Below are 8,666 nucleotides of genomic sequence, written 5' to 3' on the forward strand. Positions count from 1 at the left end.
ACACTCAGCAAAAAGCTTTTTTCCACCATATCTTCCAAAGAGAAACTCGGCCAATATAGAAAACATCCAAAATCATTTTCTAAACTTGCACGGAGGTCTGAAAAGAGTTTTGCAAGAAGGAAAGCTAGTTGTCCAAAACTCGTTCCTTTCGAATATACTAACAATGGAAAAGGCAGGAGAGTGGTAAAATACTCTTTTCTCTAAGTCTGGATGCTGCCCACACTGTTCCTGTGTGGTGCGACTTGCATCTTCGCCTTTTTGAAGATGCCGCTCTCTCCGTCTCCGGGAGGCGAGGAAGCGGCTTCTTTGCGCACAGAGCATTGTGCCGAGCGCAGGGAGCTCCTGAGAGAGGTTTGTGCCGAAAGAAGCCGGGGACCGGCACTTAGCTTCGGAGAGATGCGTATCTGTGTCTTCTGCGTGTCATGCCGCTCAACACTCAGCAAAAAGCTTTTTTCCACCATATCTTCCAAAGAGAAACTCGGCCAATATAGAAAACATCCAAAATCATTTTCTAAACTTGCACGGAGGTCTGAAAAGAGTTTTGCAAGAAGGAAAGCTAGTTGTCCAAAACTCGTTCCTTTCGAATATACTAACAATGGAAAAGGCAGGAGAGTGGTAAAATACTCTTTTCTCTAAGTCTGGATGCTGCCCACACTGTTCCTGTGTGGTGCGACTTGCATCTTCGCCTTTGGGAAGATGCCGCTCTCTCCGTCTCCCGGAGGCGAAGAAGCGGCTTCTTTGCGCCCAGAGCTGTGTTTGGGTCGCAGTGCTTTTCGAAGAGCGGCTTGTGCCGGAAGAAGCCGTGGACCGGCACTTAGCTTGGGAGAGCTGCGTATCTGCGTCTTCTGCGTGTCTTGCCGCTCAACACTCAGCAAAAAGCTTTTTTCCACCATATCTTGCAAAGAGAAACTCTGCCAGTATAGAAAACATCCAAAATCATGTTCTAAACTTGCACGGAGGTCTGAAAAGAGTTTTGCAAGAAGAAAAAGATAGCTGTCCAAAACTCGTTCCTTTCGAATATACTATCAGTGGAAAAGGCAGGAGGGTGGTAAAATACTGTTTTCTCTAAGTCTGAATGCTGCCCACACTGTGCCTTCGTGGTGCAGCTTGCATCTTTGCCTTTTTGAAGCTGCCGCTCTCTCCGTCTCCGGGAGGCGAAGAAGCGGCTTCTTTGCGCACAGAGCATTGTGCCGAGCGCAGGGAGCTCCTGAGAGAGGTTTGTGCCGAAAGAAGCCGTGGACCGGCACTTAGCTTCGGAGAGATGCGTATCTGTGTCTTCTGCGTGTCATGCCGCTCAACACTCAGCAAAAAACTTTTCCACCATATCTTGCAAAGAGAAACTCTGCCAGTATAGAAAACATCCAAAATCATGTTCTAAACTTGCACGGAGGTCTGAAAAGAGTTTTGCAAGAAGGAAAAATAGCTGTCGAAAACTTGTTCTTTTCGAATATAAGAACAATGGAAAAGGAAGGAGAGTAGTAAAATACTGTTTTCTCGAAGTCTGAACGCTACACACAATGTGCTTGTGTGGTGCGGCTTGCATCTTCGCCTTTGGGAAGCTGCCGCTCGCCGAGTCTCCCGGAGGCGAAGAAGCGGCTTCTTTGCACACAGAGCATTGGGTCGGTCGCAGTGAGCACCTGAGAGCGGCTTGTGCCGAAAGAAGCCGGGGACCGGCACTTAGCTTCGGAGAGCTGCGTATCTGCGTCTTCTGCGTGTCATGCGGCTCAACACTCAGCAAAAAGCTTTTTTCCACCATATCTTGCAAAGAGAAACTCTGCCAGTATAGAAAACATCCAAAATCATGTTCTAAACTTGCACGGAGGTCTGAAAAGAGTTTTGCAAGAAGAAAAAGATAGCTGTCCAAAACTCGTTCCTTTCGAATATACTATCAGTGGAAAAGGCAGGAGGGTGGTAAAATACTGTTTTCTCTAAGTCTGAATGCTGCCCACACTGTGCCTTCGTGGTGCAGCTTGCATCTTTGCCTTTTTGAAGCTGCCGCTCTCTCCGTCTCCGGGAGGCGAAGAAGCGGCTTCTTTGCGCACAGAGCATTGTGCCGAGCGCAGGGAGCTCCTGAGAGAGGTTTGTGCCGAAAGAAGCCGGGGACCGGCACTTAGCTTCGGAGAGCTGCGTATCTGCGTCTTCTGCGTGTCATGCGGCTCAACACTCAGCAAAAAGCTTTTTTCCACCATATCTTGCAAAGAGAAACTCGGCCAGTATAGAAAACATCCAAAATCATTTTCTAAACTTGCACGGAGGTCTGAAAAGAGTTTTGCAAGAAGGAAAGCTAGTTGTCCAAAACTCATTCCTTTCGAATATACTAACAATGGAAAAGGCAGGAGAGTGGTAAAATACTCTTTTCTCTAAGTCTGGATGCTGCCCACACTGTTCCTGTGTGGTGCGACTTGCATCTTCGCCTTTGGGAAGATGCCGCTCTCTCCGTCTCCCGGAGGTGAAGAAGCGGCTTCTTTGCGCCCAGAGCTGTGTTTGGGTCGCAGTGCTTTTCGAAGAGCGGCTTGTGCCGGAAGAAGCCGTGGACCGGCACTTAGCTTGGGAGAGCTGCGTATCTGCGTCTTCTGCGTGTCTTGTCGCTCAACACTCAGCAAAAAGCTTTTTTCCACCATATCTTGCAAAGAGAAACTCTGCCAGTATTGAAAACATCCAAAATCATGTTCTAAACTTGCACGGAGGTCTGAAAAGAGTTTTGCAAGAAGGAAAAGATAGCTGTCCAAAACTCGTTCCTTTCGAATATACTATCAGTGGAAAAGGCAGGAGAGTGGTAAAATACTGTTTTCTCGAAGTCTGAATGCTGCCCACACTGTTCCTGTGTGGTGCGACTTGCATCTTCGCCTTTTTGAAGCTGCCGCTCTCTCCGTCTCCCGGAGGCGAAGAAGCGGCTTCTTTGCGCACAGAGCATTGTGCCGAGCGCAGGGAGCTCCTGAGAGCAGCTTGTGCCGAAAGAAGCCGTGGACCGGCACTTAGCTTCGGAGAGCTGCGTATCTGCGTCTTCTGCGTGTCATGCGGCTCAACACTCAGCAAAAAGCTTTTTTCCACCATATCTTGCAAAGAGAAACTGTGCCAGTATAGAAAACATCCAAAATCATGTTCTAAACTTGCACAGAGGTCTGAAAAGAGTTTTGCAAGAAGGAAAAGTTCGCTGTCCAAAAATCGTTCTTTTCGAATACAACAATGGAAAAGGCAGGAGAGTGGTAAAGTACTGTTTTCTCGAAGTCTGAATGCTGCCCACAATGTTGCTGTGTGGTGCAGCTTGCATCTTCGCCTTTGGGAAGCTGCCACTGGCCGAGTCTCCCGGAGGCGAAGAAGCGGCTTCTTTGCGCACAGAGCATTGTTTGGGTCGCGGTGCATTTCGGAGAGCGGTTTGTGCTGAAAGATGCCCGGGACCGGCACTTTGCTTCGGAGAGCTGCGTATCTGCGTCTTCTGCGTGTCTTGCCGCTCAACACTCAGCAAAAATCTTTTCCACCATATCTTGCAAGGAGAAACTGTGCCAGTACACAAAACATCCCCGATCTTCTTCTAAAAGTTGCACAGAGGACTGCAGAGTGTTTATCAAGAAGAAAAACATAGTGTCCCAAAACTCCTTTTATTCGAATATAATGTGAATGAAAGGGCAGGAGAATGCTAAAGCACTCGTTTCTATCAATTTGAAAGCTGCACACGCTATATTGGTGTGCTGCGGCTTGCATCTTCGCCTTTGGGAAGCTGCCGTTCTCGCCATCTCCCGGAGGCGAAGAAGCGGCTTCTTCGCTCACAGAGCATTGTGCGGGTGGCGGTGTTCTCCGGAGAGCGGCTTCTGACGAAAGACGCCCTGGCAGGGGGCTTCGTTTCGGAGAGCTCTTTACTCTGCCTTCTGCCTCTCTCGTCGCATAAAACTGAGCAAAAAGCTTTTTTACTATGTCTTGCCACGACAAACTGTGCCCGTACGGAAAGCATCTCCGCTCTTGTTCTAGAAGTTGCACGGAGATCTGCAGAGTGTTTAGGAAGAAGCAAAAGAAAGTTGTCCAAAACTTCTTCTTTTTGAATGGTAATGTGAATGGAAAAGGCAGGAGAGAGGTAAGGTACTGTTTTCTTTAAGTTTGAGAGCTGCACACACACTCCCCATGTTGTGCGACTTTTTTCTTGGCTTTTAAAGACGCGGCCGCGGTCTCCGTCTCCCGGAGGCGAAGAAGCCGCTTCTTTGCACACAGAGCATTGTGCCGGTCGCCGTGCGATCCCGAGCACGGCTTCTGCGGAAAGACGCCCGGGAGCGGCCCCTACCTTCGGAGAGCTCCGTATCTCTGAATCTGCGTCTCTTGTCGCCTACATCTTAGCAAAAAGCTTTTCTACTATGTCTCGCAAGGAGAAACTGTCCCAGTACAAAAAGCATCCTTGATCTTTTTCTGGAAGTTGCACGGAGTGTCAGCAGAGTGTTTAGCAAGAAGCAAAAGAAAGTTGTCCAAAACCCCTTTTCTTCCAATGTTCATGTGAATTGAAAAGGCAGGAGAATGAGGAAGTGCTGTTTTCTGTACGTTTGAAAGCTGTCACAAGGAGAAACTCTATCAGCACCTCAAGTTTTCCCCGATTTTACTCCCGATATTTCTTTTGTTGTGCAGTCAAGAAGCACCCCTCTTTCTTAGTTATGCTGCAGGTTGTCTTCAAATGGCTTTGCTTTCTGTCCCCTCCTCCCCATTTCTAACAGGCACAAGCACATTCCCTTCCCGGAACAAAATCCTGGTAATAGAGCCAGGAAGACTACGCTTTGACTTTGAGAACCAAAACCTGTCTAAGAGAAAATAGTCCATTCTTTGAGACCCAATAGCACACATCTGTGTGCAAAAGGAAGAGGGGTGTCTGCTTGCATGAATGGGAAGTGTACTCGCCAACAAACTAGAGCCAATATTAGTAACCAACATGTAACAAGTGTGGACGTATATAATTCCCTGCTCTTTTTTGGATCTTTTTTCTTAAAGGTTATTTTGCTTTTAAAAATTTTCTAGTCATTTGAGAGATTCTTCTTTGTTTGTGTGAGAATAGAAATCTCCATAAAGCTTACTATGTAAAAGCAAGGTAATTCTTGGACTTGATGATGACTATTTGGGAGATGATATTTTCATCTGCATAAATCAATTTCCTTGTTTTTGTCATGGAAAGTAGTAAGTTTCAAGATGTGTTTTTAGAAGGTGTAAAAATTGAGATCCTCCTTTGTATCAAAGCCATACAAAGAATATCCCTTAAAACCATCCACTCCATCATTTCATTTTTGTATTTTTGTCTTTTCAATAGCTAGTTCTCACTTTCAGATGGCTTTTAAATGCCCTGTTTTGACACAATTTTGTTATTCATTTCTAAGCTTCAAAATGATATTTAGGAAGAGTAATTTCCTGTAACTACTTGACAGTTTGCAAATTAACATCAAAGTGGAGGGAGGGAGGGAAGGAAGTGGCAGAAGGACTTGGCAGAAAGAAGGACATAGTGAAAGGAAGGCAGTGAAGGAAGGAAGTGGGGGAAAGAAAGAAAAGAAAGAAAGAAAAAAAGAAAGAAAGAAAAAGAAAGAAAGAAAGAAAGAAAGAAAGAAAGAAAGAAAGAAAGAAAGAGAAAGAAAGAAAGAAAAAGAAAGAAAGAAAGAAAAAGAAAGAAAGAAAGAAAGAAAGAAAGAAAGAAAAAAAGAAAGAAAGAAAGAAAGAAAGAAAAAGAAAGAAAGAGAAAGAAAGAAAGAAAAAGAAAGAAAGAAAGAAAGAGAAGGGAAGAAAATTCCCAAATGTCAGAAACGTTAATGATAAAATACTTGCGTGTATGATAAAGAGCGAGGAGTAGATATTAGATATAGTATTGCTAAATGGCACATAAATGTGAGACCCAAACAGTTCAACTCCTTGGATAGCAGTTTCTCAGCATTACTATGTTATTTCTAGCTTCAACTTCTTACTGCTACTGTACAGAATGATTACCATAGAATAATGGAATGGTTGGCTTTGGAAGGGACCTTAAATTCCCCCCCAGCATGTCATTGTCAGGGACACCTTCCACTAGACCGCCTTAAGCTCAAAGACCCATTCAAGCTGGCCTTGATCACTTCCAGGAATTGGTCACCCACAACATGTTCTAGTGTCTCACAACCATCTTGGCAAGGAATTTCTTCCCAATAGCCAAAGGAAACCTATCCTCTTCAGGTTTTAAAGCCATCCACACTTTTCCTATCGCTCCGTGCCCTTGTGTAGCTCACCTGCCTCCTTCTGGTAGGCTGTCTTCAGCTACTGGAGAGCTGCTCTAACAATTTGCCCGGAGTCTGCTCTTCTCCAGGCTGAGAAAATGCCTGCGGGACTCTGGCTTGATGACAGACTTCTTGTGCTGCACTGGGGGCTCAGACCATTCTTCTTCTTGGAATTGCTGTAGGATGCTCAGCCACTGTTGACTGTGGTACAGGTACACTGGTCATTGTGGTCCAGGTAATAAATAGATGATTGTTTTAATAAAGACCCAATTGAAATGATAAGAGCTAAATTTTAACGCAAAATTAATTGCAGAAAGATTCCTAAACCTGTGGCCCGTTACCCCAGCCCATCCATTGATTGTAAATGACATGCCTTGCAGATGTTATGATACATGAACCAAAGCCAAGTGATGGATACTGCTTAAGATAGATGTTCTACCTGCTTACTGCAATATGTTCTTATCAGTCTAAAACAATCCCCCGAACATTAAGAACAAGAGATTACATCATGAAGTAATGAAGTGCTTGGGTTGAAAGTAAAAGGCATTTGAAAGAAATGGGTTTGGGGGCTACCACAGCAAGATCTCAGAAATGGAGTGCCAGCTTAGTTCTCTGCTTCAGAGACAAGTGAAGCAATTCAGAAGTGTCTTCCTGGGAAAAAGGTTGACAGATCTTTCTGCACAACAGTTAACAGCCGGCATCAGAAATGGGTGCAAATAACATACTAGCCACTACAAGTTTGTCATCCTGGAGTGGAAGGGCCACTCAGACTCATAGCAGTGGTCTTGCTGCTGTGCCTGTTCAAATAGACAGAAAAGAATGAGGAAAACAAATTTTTCCATCTAGTTTGTTTCAGTATTGGTACAAAGACTATTTCCCCGCCCTCAGGAGACAGCAAAAACAGTCAACAACTGAAATGCTTCAGAAATGGAAATGATCTGAATCACAAATATTTCTTTTCACATCAAAATTAAAGCCCAAGTCATAACTGTCAAACAGATGATAGAACTATTTAAAGATGAATGTACTATACATACTAAAATATTCCCAGAGAGAACTATTGTGTCCTTAGTCTGTTTAAAAGTCTAGACTTCCTGGTAAAAAAACTTGTACAGAGCTGAGGTAGCTCCACGACATTCTCTTTTCAGATTAAGTAAACTCTTCCGTCTCACCACCGTTACCAATGGATTTCCGTAAGTCCTTGAAAACCAGTAATTTCCCTTTTTTCCTTCTATGAAAAAAATGACAGTGACAAGAGTTATTTGCACTCCCTATTTTCTGAAAAGCCTGAACATCAAGCCTTAAGAACTTTATCATGAGTTTTACTTCAAACTAAATTTGAAGAGAATGGCAGAAAGAATGGCAGCCTCAAGCAAAAGAATTTAGGCTTCTAATTCTTGGCTTGTCTTCTTACTTACCTAAGACAAGAAGTGGAAAGAGAATAGATTAGAGTTAGCAGCTGTTGAAGATTTGCACGTACTCTTCCACTCTTCCAAGAGGTCAAGGATGCTTTTCTGGCCCTCTCTCCCTCCACAAGCTGCAGCTTCCTTCAAGGCACATTCACCTGCTGTGCAATGGAGCTCCCCACGAGCTCCATTGTGTTCCTCCACGGTTCTCCAGGGACTGCTGGGAGACAACCTGCTTGATGATGATGTCCTCCAGGGACTGTGGGGGATTCTTTGCTCTGTCAACTGGAGCACCTTCTCCTCCTTCTTGTCTCACTTTAGTATCATGCAGCTGCTTCTCATACTCCTTTTTTCCCTCACTTGTCACTGCCTATTCATATGTTTTGTACTTTTGACAAGATCTTTTCACAAAGACTGATGGGCTCAGTTGCAGAAATGTGTCTTGCTAGAAAATTGGATACTATAGAAAACCATGATTTTACAGAAAAGAATAGTGGAAGTACAAATATACTGCTAAAGAACCGGAAAACTGACAATCATTCATTGTAATACGTCCCCTCATTTTGCCTTCTTTCTCCTTAAGATCTGGAAAGACTACTGGGCAGTGAAAAACACTACAGTGTTGTTTCAAAGAAAAGACTTTTTTAGGATTCTAAGGCGCATGTTCCAATTGCTTGAGAAAATTGAGAAAAGGCACTTTGTCTTTTGTGATAAATATCATTAGCCACTAGGGACAAAGTCTGACCAACAACAAGAGCAGATCAAAATCTGATGAGACCAAGCAATATACCTTGAGTGGCCAGGACAGAACCATTGAGTCGTTGAATCTGTTGAATTGGAAGGACCCCATGCGGATCATCATCAGTCCAACTCCTGGCCCTGCCTGGGGCCATCCTTGAACTCCCAAACTCAGACAGTTGTGATGGTGTGACCACTCCCTGGAGAGACTCTTCCAGTGCCCAGCCATTCTCGGGTTAAAAACTTTTTCCTGATACCCGACCTAAACCTCCCCTGACTCAGCTGCATGCCATTTCTTTGAGTCCTGTCTTTGTAG

The sequence above is a fragment of the Agelaius tricolor genome, unplaced genomic scaffold (genome assembly GCF_023055355.1).
Source record: "Agelaius tricolor isolate 1412-34295 unplaced genomic scaffold, bAgeTri1.0.p SCAF_40, whole genome shotgun sequence".
Taxonomy (NCBI): domain Eukaryota; kingdom Metazoa; phylum Chordata; class Aves; order Passeriformes; family Icteridae; genus Agelaius; species Agelaius tricolor.